Raw genomic sequence first — 19,064 nt, 5'->3', positions numbered from 1 at the left:
GATATTTCTGGTGAACATAACCTCTGCAAATCATATTACATTTTAAACGCACTGAAGGAACTCGCTATGGAAAAGAATTCCGTGATCAAATCCCTCTGTAAAGTCAAAAACATTTTTACATTCTCTAAGTCAGGGGTCCCCAACCTCCAGGATCTAATACCTGATGATCCGAGGTGGAGCTGATGTCATAATGATGGAAATAAAGTGCAATGGAAATGTAATGTGCTTGTACCATCCCCACACCAGCCCCCTCCCCCAACCCATGGAAAAAATGTCCTCCACGAAACTGGTCCCTGGTGCCCAAAAGGCAGGGAACCCCTGTTCTAAATCTTTGAATATTCAAAAGCAGGCATATTCTATTTTACTAATGAGGTGTACAATAATCCAAATTATTTTATAGTCTGCCTTAAAATGGAAGAAATGGACCATTATACATTTCCCCACTTTTCCCAGCTTCTGGTTCTGTAAAGTTCAATTTGCCAATCACACATCAGCATATAAATTAAGATCTATATCTTAGCTAAGAGTTTCTTGAAATGAAAAGAATAAAAAGAATCAAAAGATTGATGATTAAAAGTAGCAGGAGACTGAGACTCACAAAATGTACAGATATGAAGGCTTCAGATTTCGATATCCTCACTCTATGGATAAGAAAACTAAGGCCCAAGAAGTAAATGATCTTTTCTAAATCTTCACTAGAATCAGTAGGAGAAACACTAACATCCAATTCAGTGGTGCTGCGGGGTCCAGAATGGGCTCCCTTAATGATGTGAGATAATATAGCACTGCAAGCTCTAAAAGAGCAGAAACTGTGTCATGTGTGTGGTTTCTGCAGCTCCTACAAATTGTCTTGCTTAAAAAATAGTAGTAATTCTGTCTACAGTGGGAGAAGGGACTCAGAGGTGGTATGGTAGGCTACCTGCTACTTCATTTCTGATCTTTATAGACTGTTAGGCAGATTCTGGGATTTCAACGAACAGCTGGCACATGAGTGCCAATCTTTCACCGAGAACACAGAGTGTGTGTGAGTGTGCTAATAAGTTGTTTCAGTTGTGTCCGACTCTTTGTGACCCCATGGACTGAAGCTCATCCGGCTCCTCTGTCCATGGGATTTTCCAGGCAAGAGTACTGGAGTGGGTTGCCATGCCCTTCTCCAGGGGATCGTCCCTACCCAGGGAGACCCAGATGTAGTGCCTTAAGGACATCCTTCGAAAGGGCTCAAGATCTGAAGCCATGAAACACCTGCACGTAGGTTTACTTGTCCAGCTCAAGGATTCTCTGCTCCTGACCTCTATGACTGCTTCCAACATTAAATGTTATTCTGTTTAGGTCTGAAATTTATAACTTTGACACCAAAACCAAGATTTTACTAAGCCCCTTTTAATGTGCCTCTTTGGTGGGGTACTATGAATTTTACACATTACAAATAGTCCCACCTGACCTGGCCCAGTGAATGAGGTGAGGGATGGGAAAGATTTGCTTTGCAAGGGCCACTGAGCCCCCATTTCCTTTCCTAATATCACTTACCCCAGAAAAGCTCCTGGGTGGGGGATGAGGCCCACAGCACTTTGAGTTTTACCTCTAGGATCACAGTCTAGGACCAGGTTTGTACCATCAAAAATATATTCGCCAGGCTGTGGTCCCTCCGGACAGGCTGCCCCTGTTTGGTGTCCAGCGAAGCTTTGAGCAGAAGGGGGCCCCTCGTGCAAGCTGCTCAACGTCAGGGGCTGCCGACAGTGCAGAGCTGGTGTGAGTCCAGAGGCGCGGGTCACAGAGAGGCCAGGGCCACTCGGAGGCCAGCCTGGAGTGGGAGCCCGGCTGTGTAACCTGAAACTTGAGAAGGTGATTAAGAAAGACATCCTCAGACAAGGAGAGAACGGGAGCGGTTTGGAGCCTGGAAAACGGAGAACAGGAGAGAGGGACTACTTAGGAAATTCCAACGAACCGTCTCAAAAAGCAGATGCTACTGTCTCCCAAAGAAATTAAAAGAATGCCTGCTTATTGTGTCTGTGAGCTATCTGGGATCTTATTCATCGTTAAACATCAGGAGTGTGGCTACCAATACAAGGGTGTCAGGAAAAAGAAACAGCCTGGTCACAGGACTCTCACAGTTAAAGAAAAGAACAGCAGAACTTACACTGTGTCTCTGTGTGAACAGAACTCTACAGTTTACAAATCACCCTCCTGTGCACTTTCTGCTCTGATCCCTTCTGATCCCTACAACTACTTCACGACATGTGAATAAACTGAAGTCCGAGAGGCTGACTTACTGCTCTAAGAGGTTCAAACTGCTACGGAAAAGGTCTGTAGATTCACCTGGGGCTCTTCCACCATGCCAGGTCTCTTTAGAACTACTTTGCCTCAGAACTCACCTTTGAAGGGAAAACAAACGTATTCTTACGCATTAATTTTTTTTTCTCCAGTTTTAATGTCTAGCACTGAAACAGGCTGGAGGTTGAAAATCATTAAACAGCATTTGTTTTTCTAATTTATCTTATTGAAGTATAGTTGATCTATAAAGTTGTGTTAATTTCTGCTCTAAAGCAAAGTTAAGTTATACATACATCGATATTCTTTTCCATATTCCTTTCCATATGGTTTATTACAAACTACTGAATATAGTTCCCTGTGCTATACACTAGGGCTTTGCTGTTTATCTATTCTATATAGAATAGTTTGCGTCAGTTATTCCCAAACTCCCAATCCTTTGCTTCCCCACCTCCTCTCCCCCTGACAACCACAAGTCTGTTCTCTATGTTTAAACAGTGTTTTGATACGCTGCACAGCACTGTCCCTTTGCTGCAAAGCATGTTAGCATATGATGGGTTAACTAAGCTTCAAGGGCTAGTCTGGAAACTTTAGCATCACACATAGTATCCTATTGTTTCTATGGGAAGTTCTGTTCCAAGTTCCAGTCACCTGACTTAAAAGAGAGCTTTTGGAGCATATGAACACAGCCTAAAAATAATCACCCCTGTAAATTAAAGGCATTTTCTTGGATTTAATTTTTCTTTTCTATTTCATTTAAATGTATACAGGCATACACAGAGCCTGTTTTCATGGAGCATCATGTCCGGTATGAAAAGCTAAGAATTTCAGCATAATGGAAGAAATTTCACCAAATACTCCCACATGCGACAAGTGTGGATTACATAAAGAAGTGGGAAAGTCCCCTTCTACCCTAGAACTGTGCCAAGACATCTGACATGCGCATATCTGCCAGGAGTCTACAGTTGGAATCCATGTTTTAGATAAATCAGCATAATATTATAATGATCCAAAAAGTTCAGAAAGGACTTCTTGCCAGGAAAACTGCTTTACAGCCCCTCAAAAGATCTGTTCTGAGAAAAATGTCTCCCTGCCAAGGATTTCAAATGCTAAAAGCAGAAGGGTAAATTTCCAGTGCTGAATTTTCAACAAATGACCCAACATATTACATGGCTGAAAGTTCTCTCATCAAGAATCGAGGTGCCAATTTAAGAAGATTTTTTACAAGTCCAGCATACATAAAAAGATAAATCAGAACAGGGTTGGGACCACTGGGTCTATTCAAGGACAGAGATGACCAGAACATTGGGATAAATTCCATTAACAGGTTCTCCGGATGCTTTTTGATTCTTTAAAGATGGATTTATCCACAATTTTTCAGAAAGGTTTCTGCTGTGTGGGTTCAGATGTGGATTATGCTGAAACCAAACTGAAACCACAAGAAAGCGCCATCAGGTGGAATCAAACATCATACTCTCAACCAAAAGTTCAGGCAACAATCTGTTGGTCGCATTTCACCCTACCTCAGATAGGAGGGGATGTGTGCACCCGTGCCTCAGGATCCTGCCGTTTCTGCCCTCACTCAGGACAGTCCTTCCAGCAGAATCTTGAAAAAGACAGACTAAGAATGATAGGGATCAAACAAAAGGCAGCTTACACGCATGAGAAACTCTGAATTGCCCAATTTCAGTCCCCAAGCGTCTCAGTCGGCTGATCCTCTATAATTTTTGATGAAGTACAACATAAACCTCTTTAAAGCTGTTTGTAGTCAAAAGGTACAAAGTGTGAGAACTGAATCCTCTTGGTTATTGAGATGAGTCTTAAAATAACCACAGCAGTTAACGCTTAATTCAGTGTTCTTGCCTTTCTGTGAGAATTCTCAGTAAGAGAGAAAATGCCTTTATAAAACACAACTTAACCTTCAGTGGCCATAGCTCATGGGGGAGACCACTGTCTAAGCTTATCTAGATCTAAATGCAATTCACTTTATGAAAAAGCCCAATTACTGTTACTTTAAATACTCTTCTGCTTATTTTTTTATATATGCACTTAAAACAGTCTAATATGAATCCTATACAGCTTCACAGGGCTGTGCCAGAAACCCAGTCATATTCTCGTGGGTTTGCTCTGCTCATTTTTTAATCTAAAAAATATTCCGTAAATACTTTAAGTTCTTTTTTGAGTGGTGCTAGTCTTTCAATTTTCTGTGATGTGAATCTTTATTCAGCTTTCTTATCTATTTCTATAAGCTTATGTTTTCTTATGAGTTGCTTGAAAGAAGACACATTTTCATAATCTGTAAACAATCTTAAATAAGCCTCCATTATAAATCAGTATTATCTCTCATACTTGTATTCTATTTTCTCTTCACCTATTGCCCTGGGCTACAGTTTTCTCAGGTACAAAATGGTGGGGTGTGGTGGAGTCGGGGTGGGGGTACAGGGAGAGGCGGGGAAACAAGCTTTGTGATTTCGAAGTTCCCTTCCAATTCCAGAGTTTTATTATTTGCTGGGTTTCTCTGTTCTGCATTTATCCTAGACATGAGCTCCCACAGAGCAGTGGTTCTCCGCTGGGGGGGAGGCGGGGGGGGGGTGGGCAGAGAGGGGACTATTTTGCCCTCCGCCAGATGTTTGGCAATGTCTGCACAGATATTTGCGTTTCAGCTGGGAGTCTGGTGTGCTACTGGCATTGAGTGGGTAGACACCAAGGATGCTGCTACCTAAACAACCTACTGTGGGCAGGTAGCCCTACAACCAAGAATCATCTAGGCCAGCACCATCAATAGTGCTAGAGCTGTAGGGTTACAAACTCGGGAAACTAAATGATCATCACAGTCAGAAAGTTGTGGAAGCCACGTCCTAAAATAGTTACTACCTTTCTTATTCCTAGACAGGGAGTTTGGGTGCTTCACCTCCTAAAAGGGAAGCAGAAAGCAACTGGGCTTATTTCTTACTTTCTTCCTCTATTTATCCCTTTCTTCCCCTATTTCTCTCTTCCTCTCATCCAAACCCATAGAATGATCAATGCTAGAGGCAGGATGGATAAGCCCTGGTCCCTGCCTTCCTGGTGCTACCACCTAGTGAAGGAGACAGAAAATCAACAGTGGTCAGTGCTCTGGATGTAGCAAGATGTGATGTGGCTTGTGAAAGCCCATAGGTTCTTTCAAAGACCCATGAGGTATCAAATCTTCATTTAATCAGCAGATTTACCAAGGAGCTTTCACTGGCAAGTTTTTAAACAGATGAATTCAACTAGAAAACTCAGTTCCATTGAGAAAATGTTTTTCTATCTACCAAAATGAGGAAAGTTGTTTCTCAGCCATGAAGAGCAGCTTTACCTTTCCAAAGGAACATACGATCAAATGTGCCTCCAGGGAAACCAACAGTATTCCAAGGATTGCTGGGTGCTCTGGTCCTACAAGTTCATCCTGGCATCTTTTTGTGGGAAAAGGTGAGTAAGGAAGGTCCAAAGGTCAGAGCTGTGACTGTACCATGGGAACCACTGCTTTCTAGGATAGGCTAGGATGTATCCAAGGGAACCATACAATTTTTCTTTCAAACCAAGGCACTTCTGAGAGTGAGTTACGCCAGGACATAGTACAAACCAGGATCAATGTTCACCGAAGCCATGACTGCTATGCTGTGGTGGCCCTTCTGAATGTCTGATGGAAGACGATGCCCACAGGAACCTCGGAGTAGCCTTGGGCACTGAACAAAAGTGTGACTTTCACTTTCTTAGTCAACTAACAATCAGCGATGGTCAAAAGGAAAGAAATATGATACTCAGGATAAAGTTGACACGGTCAAATCTGGAAAATCCAAACATACTCTGTGAATCTAAAGTATAAGATTCCCACCAGTGTGGTCCAGATGAACATAGTCTTTTCTCTGGAGCTTGTGCAAGGCAACAAAAACTGTGAAACAGCTTCTAGTCTATCAGTTTAGATGGTATACTGATCCTCGTAACACACTGACCCTCCAGTAAGCACAAGTGCATTTCTGGATCTTGCAGTCAAGGCAAGCCCTCCGCTAAAAGTCATGTGACTTGGCAAGTTTGGTGTGTTTAACCACACTCTGGCCCACTCTGCCCCATATGAGGCAAGGGACAGTCTCAGTAACTCTCCCCTTTAAAGTCACATGACCAGCAAGGTGGATAGGTTCCCGGGTATTTGAGTGAAGCCAAAATGTTCTAGGGCTTCCCAAGTGGCTCAGTGGTAAAGAATCTGCCTGCCAAGCAGGAGACCCAGGTTCGATGCCTGGGTCCGGAAGATCCCCTGGAGAAGGAAATGGCAACCCACTCCAGTGTTCTTGCCTGGGAAATGCCATGGACAGAGGAGCCTGGTGGGCTGCAGACCATGGGGTCACAAAGTTAGATACAACTTGGTGACTAAAATCGCCAATCAACTTAAGATGTTCTACACTAAAATCTAGAAACTCCCAGAAAACAGGATACCTTATGCTTTGGGAAACAAAAATATTCCCAGGATCAGTAAAGTCAAGTTTGTCTTTCTTCTAACCTATAAACAAGGTAGCCTCTTAAGAAAACATTATAATCTTGCATGGAGCTTGTGAATTCAAAGCCGAACCATAAACACGTCATAATGCTTCGGGCACGAGAACTAAGGACGCCCGCGAGGGCTGCGGGCCCGGGAGACCCCAGGGAGAGCCAGGGGCAACGGCAAGTCCGGCACCACCACGTCTCCTCCCACTTTCTTTTAAGCTTTATCAGAAGCAAGATTAAAAAAATCATCATCATCATCCTGGGAAAGATGATACAACCTTCACCAAAGTCAGAAGGCTCAATTATTCAACTTCTATTCGACCCCAATGTCCTAGATTTGAAACTGGCAGCTGCGGCCCATCCTGAAAAGAGGGAACAGAGGCCACCTTTTAAGCCACATTTCATCCTGAGGAACCAAGGGAGTCGCTGCAGGCAAGCTCACCACACGTGAAGGCAGTGGTTCCAGAAAAAAGGACACATACAAAAAAAACTAAAACACAGACAAGCAAGCCTGGTATCAATTCAAATACAGTCCTATGGACAGATGTTAAAGACTCAGGGGTAAAAGGGAATAGTGGTAGCTTAGTGTATTTCCAATGTCGTGTCAAATTATCCTAATATGTTTTTTGGTAAGCCTGCCTGGTATGAGAGAGAAATGCCATGAAGAAAATGTCTCTTCATTCTTCAAAAAGGTCTGGATAAAATGAAGATATGTGAGCTGGATGACATAGTTAAGGGTCTTCGTTGTTTAGTCACTCAGTCATGCCACCGCATGGACTGCAGCCCTCCAGACTCCTCTGTCCATGGAATTTTCCAGGCAAGAATACTGGAGTGGATTGCCATTTCCTCCTCCAGGGGATCTTCCTGACCCAGGGATCAAACTCGTGTCTTCTGTGTCTCCTGCTTGGCAGGCAGATTCTTTACTACTGAGCCACCTGGGAAGTCCATCATAGTTAAGGGTAGTGACAATTATTTGAAATACCATCCTCAAAGAATATTAATTATTGAACTGCTGTAACCTGAAGGGATGGCCTTGTCTCATTATTCTTTTTTAACTGAATACTTATATTAATCACTTAGAAGTCTGAGAATATGCTTATCAACTTTGTAGATAGCACAAAGTCAGATGAATGATAATATTCAAAAGAATCTGAATGTAGAAGACTGCATGGACAGCAATGAGATGACATTTTAATAGAGATAGATAAGAGCCCCACATTTAAGGATAATATCAATTGTACCAAAAGAAATGCTGAAGACTTAACCGTATTGTAACAGTGAGAGTCAGAAGTAATACAGTTGTTTAAAAAGAAAAGGAAATTCAATCCATGGCTGCATTACTAAAATTAAATAACCAGATCAAGGGAAGAGACAGTCTACTAGGTAATATCCAAGTTGAAACCACATCTAGAGAACTGAGGTAAATCCTGGGAGCAGTATTTCAAGAGGAAATTGATTATCTAGACAAAGCCCAGGATGGTTAAGAGTACAGAAATCATACCATCTTAGAAACTGTTGACAAAACTGGGAAGGTCTGGCCTAAAGAACACTCTCTGAGGGATATGATGGCTTTCTTCAAGTACTGAAAGGTTATTCTGGGAGCACAGAGAGCTATATTCAATAGCCTGTGATAAACCACAATGGAAAAGAATATGAAGAAAAAAATATATATGTATACTGAGTCACTTTGCTGTACAACAGAAATTAACACAACATTGTAAAACCACACTTGAATTAAAAAAAAAAGAAAAAAAATACCTATCCTGTGAACATCCCCTGAAAGAGCTTGGGTTTGCTAATGACCTTCTAGAATGTAAATGCAACACTCCAGGTCCAGGTGGACAATCAGAAAGCAAAGGAAACACAACCTCTGTGTCGTGCACTCTGTTTACACAGCCTAAGACGGAACGGGGCTTTTGGCAACAGTTGACTCATAATGAATTTAGGTTTCTCATGTGAACCAAGTGAACAGCTTTCAGTCTCAGCAGTTAGCACCACTGGTTGGTCATCACATTACACATTTCTGTGCTCAGTGTCCACTTCAATCCACTAGAATATAAGTTTCATGAATGCAGGAGGAGTTCTGTGCTGTTCACAGCTGGATATCCCACACCTAGAACAAGTCCTGGCCCCTAGTGGACATTCAGTTAATACATATTGAATAAATGAATGACCGTGAAACAACAACCAGCACAAAAGCTATAATGGGGACAAAAGATCAAGGGCGAGACAGTAGCCTGGTTCTGTGCAGCTCCAAAAGAGAGAACAAACAACCACTCTAAGTTACAGGAAGGAACTTTCAATCCAAGAAAAACCTCCCTAATCATTAGGACTGTTCCACAACAGAACAAGCTGCTCCTTCAAGTAAAGTTTTGTTCTCTATAACTGCAAATATTACACTAGATGTCTATCTGTCTACTTAACTAGATGAATAGGAAGTCTGCACTTTCTCGATGCCTGAACTGGGTAACCTCAAATACTTCTGAGACTTGATGACTCTTCATAGAAACAAGTTACATAGCATCAGTGAGGACGACTGGGATATCCCCTTTAACATCTGGGCTGGACACTTTCCAGCCACTCCACTAGATCTACCCTCCACCTGGTCCTGTCCTGCTCTGAGCTGGGGGAGGCAAACTTAAGACTACATCCTGTGTCACGGCTGGGTCTCTGGCTTTGGGATGAGTTTGGCTAACGGAAAAAGAGAAGTCAGAGGGCAAGGGACTGAACCTCTGGCTGCAGGCCTATGCATCCCTTGACCAGAGACCTCAGCTCCTGCAAGGCATCCATCTCAACACAGCCATCCCTCCTGGGGTTTGGGAATAGCCCTTCCTCTTTCCTCTTCAGGTGTAGGCACTGGCCCTTGCCCAACACTCCTACTCATCCTTATATGCTTGCTCTTTGGGTAAGCAGTCTTTGGATTCAGTGTAGCTCAGATTATCCAACTGGAGTGTGCCACTTGCTTCCCACCAAGCCCTGACCCACGTACCAGCTAGGTGGGGACTCACCCGGGGTCTGTCTGAATGCTCCCAGGAACCAGCAGGTTCTGGAGGGCTCTGCTGCACAGCTCTGATCGTCAGACATGCCTCCTTTCTATTCAGCCAACTCCATCATTCTTCTTCATTCATTTCAGTGCTGCTATGATAACATTAGGCTTTTCACGGCTTTGAATCCAGCTTTCAAAACCAGTCACGACACCGGGAAGGCAGTGCAGCCTGCAACAGTTTATAGCCTGTCTCATGTCTCAGCAGAACCGCTTAAGCAGTTCGATTTCCTGTGCATTCTGTAATAGCAGCTTCCCAGTTTAGCAAGCACTTTGGCTTCACAGTCAATCATTCCTTCAGAAAAAGGAAGCCGTGGCAGGTTGTCACATAACGGTATCAAACTTTGGACACCAACAGCCGTTAACAGGAAATCATGTATGTTATGTTCTTCCTCCAAAAACGAGTTTATGAAAACGAGCAACCACCACCAAACTTCTCTTCTTCATCTCTTTTTATGGAGGCTGCCTTTCTGTGGGAACTAGAATAATAAAATGTTTTTACCCTGCATTGATTTTTATCTTTTAAAGAATATATCCAGTAGGGAAATAGTGTCTTTTCTTACTGCCAACGGAGCAGTACAAAATGAATGAAAATATTTGGTAAGAAAGAACCAGTATTTCTTTTCACGGCCTAGTGTCGCAGCAAGCATTAAGCAAACAAAACATCAGGTGGGGAAACAGCACGTAAACCCAGATGGATTTAGACAAAAGAAGATAAAGACTGCTTTTTAAGCTATTAAACAAAGAGGAGCAAAATCTTCAGAACTGCCCAAAATATGAAGAAAAACCTCTATAGGAATCTACGGCCAAAGGATGAATAGGAGTGTTGGGCAAGGGCCAGTGCCTACACCTGAAGAGGAAAGAGGAAGGGCTATTCCCAAACCCTAGGAGGGATGGCTGTGTTGAGATGGATGCCTTGCAGGAGCTGAGGTCTCTGGTCAAGGGATGCATATGATGACTTTCATATCATAATTACTTTTAATTGTACATATTTATAGAAACACGGCATCTGTGGCAACTTAAGACAGGTAGAAATGGAGAAGATAAAAATGAAAGCCACAGGACTCCTCTGGTGGTATAGTGGATGGGAATCCACCTGCCACCGCAGGAGACATGGGATCAATCCCTGGTCAGGGAAGATTCCACAGGCAGTGGGGCAACTAAGCTCATGAGCCTCAACTACCGAAGCCCGTGCGTAGAGCCTGTGCCCAGCAACAAAGACCCAGCACAGTCAAAAATAAATAAATAAAAGAAGTATAAGATTTATATGAAGAAAATATGAAAAAAAATTTTTACAAAATACAAGCCTTTAAAAAAAAAAAATGAAAGCTTTAAAACTTTCATTATAATTCCTCCTGCAAGTTTTCAAACTGCTCAAATATCTAAGTTTTGGACAATCATAGGATGATGGGGTAGCATCATCTATTCCAGAAACAGTACAGTCCTATTTGGGGGGAACCACTGTTACAGAAAAAACAGAAACTAAGTGAATCCTAAGAGTTTAGGGACTTCTTCCAACAGTGCCCAGCTGTGCCGTTCTGCCTGGGGCTCCCTTTCTCTGACCTTTGACCACGCTAAGTAATTTGCACTAGAATATGACATTCTTTGCCACACTGGCAGGAACCTCTGTTTCGTCTTTTTTTTTTTTTTCCTTCAAAAAAACAGGACCTACCAGTAACATCTTTCTTCCTGTTCAAAGTCCTGTGAATGGAGCTGAAAACACTAGCCTAGAAGCAGAGTCCCTCCCCTTTACAAGGGGAGCCTCTGTGAGTGGCCTCATCAGCAGAACTTAAGATCCTCTTCAGAAATGGCTCAGTCGGTTAAGAATCCACCTGCAAAGCAGGAGACCCAGGTTTGATCCCTGGGTTGGGCAGATCCCCTGGAGAAGGAATGGCCACCCACTCCAGTATTCTTGCCTGGAGAATTCCATGGACAGAAGTGCCTGGCAGACTACAGTCCATGGGGTTGCAAAGGGTCATACAGGACTGAGCAACTAAACCAACACCACTTCAGAATTTGCAGCTCAACCCCTGGTGTAATGTCAGTCTAAACATAGCTTCAGACAAGCTGAAAGATGTGCCCTCAAGCCCTTGCACTTAGGGGGAAATCTATGACAGCCTGTTTTATTGAGGCTTCAGTGGTCACTGGTTCCTAGAACTTACCCCTCTGGGAGGGAAGAGAAAAAAAGCAAACACTTAAGGACATATCCAAATATGACACATCTCATATCAAAGTGAAAAGCAACTGCTCTGGGGCTCTCCTGTAAAGACACACGCTCCTAACATTTTCCTAATTGGACCAACGTATGTTCTCACTCTTGCTCTCTCCCGTTTCAATTTGGGGCTTCTAAGTATATTTACAAAAATATAGAATTTCCTTTCTAGAGACAGTGAAGATGTCCTCAGTCCTGCTACCAGATCCTGGATTCAGTCCAACAAACATGTACTGAGTTCCAGTTATGTGCTAGACACTGGGTCACTGTGCTAACAATGAGAACACAGGTTTTTCCAAAAATGTAGGTATCCTCCTTAATTCCTGGTTCAGTTTTTTGGCATCTTGACTAGAAAGAGTCATTATCAATTATGGCCTTAGTCTTATGACACTCAGGTGATCTCCAATGATTTCATCCACTAATTTAAAAACTGCTATCAGTCGCTCAGTCGTGTCCAACTCTTTGTAATCTCATAGACTGCAGCCCACCAGGATCCTCTGTCTTTGGAATTCTCCAGGCAAGAATACTAGAGTGGGTTACCGGGATCTTCCCAATCCAGGGACTGAACCCAGGTCTCCTGCATTGCAGGCAGATTCTTTACCATCTGAGCTACCAGGAAAGCCCATACTTACTGACTTTTGGCTATTTGCAAGGCTATTTCTAATACCAACAGAAATGTTCCTGTCTCAGGCACTAAAATTTGAAATGAGATAAAGTAAGTAACCATGGGGTTGCAAAGAGTCGGACACAACTGAGCAGCTAAACTGAAGTAACCAAAAGCACAAGCTGAAACTATGGCACAAAGCACTGTGACAATTTGAAGGAAGAGAGATTACTTATCAGTCAAGGGATCAAGGGAAAAAAAATTCTAAAAGGAAGTAGCGTTTTTTTTTTTCATTTATTTTTTAATTTGAGGAAAATTGCTTTACAATGTTGTGTTGGTTTCTGCCATGTAACAACACAAATCAGCCATAATTATACATATATCTCCTCCCTCTTGAGCCTCCCTGCTCTCCCTCCATCCCACACCTCTAAGTCATCACAGAGCACCAAGCTGCACTCCTTGTGTTATACAGCAACTTCTCACTAGCTGTCTATTTCACACATGGTCGTGTATGAAACTACCACATGACCCAGCAATCCCACTACTGGGAATACACCCTGAGAAAGCCATAATTGAAACAGACACATGTACCCCAGTGTTCACAGCAGCGCTATTTACAATAGCTAGAACATGGAATCAACCTAGATGCCCAACAACAGACGAATGGGTAAAGAAGACGCGGTACATATATACAATGGAATATTACTCAGCCAAAAAAGGAATGAATTTGAGTCAGTGTTAACAAGCTGGATGAACGTAGAACCTGTTACAAAGAGCGAAGTCAAGTCAGAAAGAGAAAAATAAATATCGTATATTAATGCATATGTATGGAATCTAGAAAACGGTAGTAATGAACCTTTGTGCAGGGGAGGTATGGAGATGCAGACAGAGAGAACAGACTTGTGGACACAAGGAAGTAGCACTGGAGACAGTCTTCAAACAGAGAAACAGTACAGTGAAAACTCAGCCATGAAAAGGCTGGGATGTGAACAGAGAGAGGGAAGAAGAAAAGAGCCTTGGATAATTGCAGAGGGTCTTGAGGGCCAAAAAATTTTTAATTAAAAAGTAAATTTAATCCACTTTGCATAAACCAATTGTGATATATCTATACAATGGAAGATTATTTGGCAATAACAAGGCATAATGTTCTGATATATGCCAACAACAGGGATGAACTTTAAAAACATTAGGCCAAGTGAAAGACGCCAGATACAAGAGGACACATATTATATGATTCCATTATATATAACAGCCAGAAAAGGCAAATCCATATAGACAGAAAGCAGATCAGCGGTTGCCTAAGGCTGGTGGGAGGTGTGTTGCAGGGAGATGGGAATTACTGATAATGTTATGGGATTTCTTTTTTTAAGGTGATGAAAATGTTCTGGAGTCAGACAGTGGTGACAGATGTATAGCTCTGTGAATCTACTAAAACTCAGTCAACCTCACACTTACATAAAGGGGTGAACTTTATAGTATGTGATTTATACCTCAATAGAGCTGTTATAGAAAATAAAATCATTTAATATTTATGTTTATATAGAATTTAACGCCTAGGCTAGTGCTCTATACATATTTTTCACTTTGACATATGTATTAATGATGTACAGAGGAATACCACATACTTATATAACACAAGACATAACAGCAGGTTGAAATTTTTAACTTCAAGGTTCACTGACTTAAAACGTTCCTAGAAGAAATGAATCCATCTTAACTTTCCAAATCAGGTGCATTTTGGGTATTAAAAAATAAATGACAAATAAGTTATACAAAGTTTTTTAACATTTAAGCACAAAATAGTTCGTGTAAGAGATCAGTGTCCTTTATATGGCATCAGGTTTAATTTTTGAATGACATTTTTATTGAAACTCAGGGGCTGTATTCCATTATATGTTTTCTAAGACCATATAAAAAAGATCGATCATAAACTTTCAGATGCCAGTTTTTTGTGTGCTGATGGTTCATTTTTTTTTTGTTCTTAATTATAGAAAGTGGCCTGATATTAGTATTTAATTTTTTATATTTTTTATTGCTTTTTGGTGACACTGTGCAGCATGCAGGATCTTTGTTCCCCAACCAGAGATCGAACCCACATCCCCTGTGGTGGAAGCACGGAGTTTTAACTTAACCACTCGACTTTCCAGGGAAGTCCCTAATATTTAATTTATTCTGTCTTCCTCTGAGAAAGACTCAAAAACCTTAGAAAGTTACTGATAACAGTTTCCTCTTCTGGGTCATATGTACCATAATTTTCTGATTTTGTGCTTTGCGATATACACAATGAACTTAGGAGAAGCCAAATCTGACTCGTCACGAGCACAAGTCTAGCTAAATGTCCATTTTATAAGTAAAAGGAAATGAAAGTGAAAAAGATAATACAGAAGCACATAAAATGATAAAAAGCTTACCAATTTTACGCCATGGCATGTACTTATGGAAGGCAGAGATGGAAGGAAAATGTCTCACAATGTGCCAACTTGTAGACTGTGAAGGGGCCTGAACTTCTGAGCCTGAACTTGGCACCAGTGAGAGGGTTACTCACTGTGTACCTGTTATGTGCCAGTTGTCAAGAAAAGCATTTCCCTCATTTCAAAGTTGGTTCATTACTCTGCAATAATCTGACTTTCTCCTACAAGGGGAACTTTAGTTAAAAGCAATCTTTCAATAAACTTGCAGAAGTGTCTCTACCTTTAATTTCTATAATGGTGAAAGAATAGTAAGTATTGATTAAACCAGGTTAATATGCGTCCATTTTAATAATTCAAGGTTCTTGCCCACGTTAAATAACGATCTCTTTTTGTCAGTAGGAACAGTGGGGTGTATACCTGCATGAATTAACATTCTGTATTAAACAGAACAGCAAAGAAAACCGAAAGGCTTACAGAAGCAAACTGCTGAATAATTTATGAATTGTTCTATCACTAAAACTGAACTCTCCTCAAATGGGCGTTTTCAATTTCTCATAACTATGGGGACCAGATTCTAGCTAAAGATTGATTTTTACATTAAGAGAAACTGCCAAAATGATGAATAAGAAACCAACAAGGCAAGGAAATATGTAATTTGTTAGTAGTTATCGTAGAGACGAAAAAATAACACTCTAAACTGTACTTATAAATTCAAGTTTATGCACTAAGTCAGGGATTACCCTGTAACCCTGATCACTAAATGGAATTCCTGAAATTAGACACAGTACCTGTTTCTCTCCAGATCCTGAGAGAAAACAGTCATTAGTTCACTTGCCAGAAACAGTTAATATATTACCTGAATTAGAAAATTTAATTAAAAATAAGAGATCCAGCAACAAAGAAGTTTGTGGTTCAAATCATTTGAAACTACCTACCAGGTAACTTTTCCAAGTGTTAAGGCAGGCCAAGACTATTTCCACACAAGCCAATTATTTTTTACTCCAGGGAGTTCCAAGTATTTTTTACAAATATCTGTAGAATTTTTTATATAAACATCCAGATTTCCCACATTCCAGTTCCCAGAAACTAGATGCCATTCATCAAATATTTATTAAGATGTGTGGGTAAATGACTTGGGGAAAGAAGGACCTCACATTGAAATATTTTCACTTATCTGAAGAGATGCTGTGTTGCATGCATGTGTAAGTGTGTATGTGTGTGATGGTGACAATGGAGGAGAAATACATACTTGCTGTAAAAATTCTGAAACTTACAGGAGAGCATTTTAAGAATATCTGTTAACCCTGAGACCCATACATATTATCCTCGAGAAATATGTATTGTTTCAAAATAAAGCCCCATTGCTCTAGTTTTATGTCAATTTCATGATGCATCCAGCTTCATTCTTTTCATGATAAAAAGTTGGAATACAAATAAACAGTTTGGGACTTCCCCACATTCCCAATGCAGGAGGCTCAGCTGGTTCCCTGGTCAGGGAACTAGATCCCACATGCTGCAACTAAGAATCTGCATGCTGCAGCTAAAGAACACACATGCTGCAATGAAGACCCAGAGCAGCCAAAGAAAGAAAGAAAGAAAAATATTTAAAATAAATAAATGGTCTACTCCTGGATTTTTCATTCTCAACAACAAAGACAAATTCAAAATGACTTAAAAGCTGTAACATGAATGTCATTATGCTTTCTCCATTATTAACTACAAATACATTTTATAACAGAATCACGTGTGACAAGGAAAATGGGCAAATGCATATAGCAATTCAAAACTACGGAATTAGTGAATATCAGGGCTGGAAGTGACCTCGGGCGCTATATGAGGGCAATTCCTATTTAAATGGAAACCTGACTGTGAACTCACCAGGAGACAGTCACTATCTGATTCACCTGTGTGTCCTTCTTACAAAGCTCAGGATGTGCCAGGTACTCTCAATACATTTGAAATGAACTATCATGTTTGTTGGATGAAGGAAATCCATTTTAATGGAGTCGTTTATCCTCTCAGAAGGAAAGACTTCTGGCTCTGCTCCTCCTACAAAGAAATGGCTTATTGTTCATTTATATATTAGTAATGAATGAAAGCCTGAACACGAGATCATGCAATGATAGTCCTCTACTAATGGAAAGGGTGTAATTCAAAAGTTTGTATGTAAGTAGCTTCACTTGAGCTCAGAATGCATTTTCCCATAGAAACAACGTGGTACATAATGGCTCGTGTCTCTGGCCAGCCCACAAAAGCTTCCTTAAATATATAGTTCCAGCAGACTGACCACTGTGCAAAAAAACGTGCCATGGGAAAGTGTCCAGCACCCCTCTGTGGGAACCATCCTGCCACTGCCCAGAAGGCAGGCTCCTTCAAGATGAGAGATGTGGCAGGACTTCCCCAGCGGTCCTGTGGTTAAGACTCTGCCTTCCAAAGCAAGGGGCACAGGTTCGATCCCTGGTTGGGGAACTCAGGTGTGGTGGGTGACATGGGTGTGGTCAAAAATAAAAAAAGCAAAGATTGGCAACGTGGAGATGAGCAAGAACTCAGACCAGGGCAAAGTTGTCAGGAATGACAGAGAGAAGTGATGGTTTACTCTCCCCCGCACCCCAACCTTGCCTCCCGTCCTTCACTCAGCCACTAAGCACGCCTATCTGGAGCATCTTCTGTATGTCTGGCACTATGAGAGCCCTGGGTGACAGAGCAGAGACCAAAACCTGTAGGTTTTTATCCTTCCAGAGCTTGTAGTCTAACAGGTAAGACAGACACTGAAGGATCAGAAAGGCGAATGGGGCAAGGCTGAGTGGGGAGCAGGGAGAGGCCTGGAGCAGAGAGCGCCGAAAATAAGAGTATTTAGAAACGTGAGATCTCATTTCCTCTTTGAGCTTCCATCTGCATTCATTTCCTCATTGGGGTGGAGGAGATGAGGGACTGGAAGGAACAACTGAAAAGCTGATGCAGTGGCGTTGTTCCTGGTTGACAACGTTCCGCTGAGCTAGGTTCTCAGCTTTCCCAAGGAGACTGTGAGCTACCTAAAGGCCTGAAGAAACTTTTTTTCCTGATGAAATCAGCCAGAGGTTTCTGTTGCTTACAACTGAAGATCCTGTCTGATATACCAAGTCACGTGACATTTTTATTACTTTGGGTCAAAGGCCACTGTAAGATTTACAGAGCAAACAAATACAGTGAGATCCTACCAGTAAGCCAGGCAACCAGAGTGAGAGGCCAAACAAGACGTTACTGAGCATTTCTGAAGTCATTTCTTACAAGGAATAACAGGATGAACGCATCAGCATGCCACTTTAATAGTAGTACCTAAAATACGGTGTTTTTTGTTTTTTCCAATCAGGCTGAGAGATACAGAACACTGGCCATCTCCTAAAAAGCATTCAGTTCCTTTCTCACATGCTTAAGGTATCCTAAATCCCATGGATGGAGGAGCCTGGCAGGCTTCAGTCCATGGGGTCGCTAAGAGTCAGACACGACTGAGCGACTTCACTTTCACTTTCCACTTTCATGCATTGGAGAAGGAAATGGCAACCCACTCCAGTGCTCTTGCCTGGAGAATCCCAGGGACTTGGGAGCCTGGTGGGCTGCCGTCTATGGGGTCGCACAGAGTCGGACACGACTGAAGCGACTTAGCAGCTAAGGTATCCTATTGCTCAGGAATCCCAGTCACTTCCTCCGAAGACTTGAATTTTTATCTCCCTGCTTGATCATTCCAAAGAAACTATGATACCATTCCATTAAGCTAGCTCAGGTGATAGCATCACCTGTATTAGACTGACAGAAAAGTCTGAAGAACACACATCCTTGGGGAAAAGGCCAGGTAGGAACTGAAAAGTGTAATTTTTGAAACTAGAAAAATGTACTCATATCCTTTATCTTTAATTAGAACTGATATGTCCCCTACAATAATCTAACTTCATTCACCTTGGATAATGCATTTATTAATAATTTCCCTTAGTCACTATAAACTGTATAGAAGTTCATATTTCATTTTCCTTTTGGCTTATTATCAACAAT

At 41.6% G+C, this 19,064-nt stretch overlaps 1 protein-coding gene across 18 annotated transcripts in view; it reads right to left on the bottom strand.

Annotated features, from left to right (window-relative positions):
- Positions 1 to 19,064, bottom strand: part of GAB1 (GRB2 associated binding protein 1) — a 123,209-nt gene that overhangs the window by 77,125 nt on the left and 27,020 nt on the right. For 3 of the 18 annotated variants that reach the window (XM_081543629.1, XM_081543628.1, XM_081543630.1), the window contains one exon: positions 1,528 to 1,827. The exons of 14 other annotated variants lie outside the window; for them this stretch is intronic. The gene's annotated coding sequence lies outside the window, so the exon portion shown is untranslated. Of the gene's footprint in view, positions 1 to 1,527; positions 1,834 to 11,483; positions 11,644 to 19,064 lie in introns of those variants that run through there. One more of the 18 variants, XM_081543632.1, reaches the window with a different exon arrangement.

The sequence above is a fragment of the Giraffa tippelskirchi genome, chromosome 11 (assembly GCF_054371585.1).
Source record: "Giraffa tippelskirchi isolate mGirTip1 chromosome 11, T2T-mGirTip1v1.2.pri, whole genome shotgun sequence".
Classification (NCBI taxonomy): domain Eukaryota; kingdom Metazoa; phylum Chordata; class Mammalia; order Artiodactyla; family Giraffidae; genus Giraffa; species Giraffa tippelskirchi.
The sequence above is the reverse complement of the archived record's forward strand: the minus strand, read 5'-3'. Positions and strand labels throughout refer to the sequence as shown.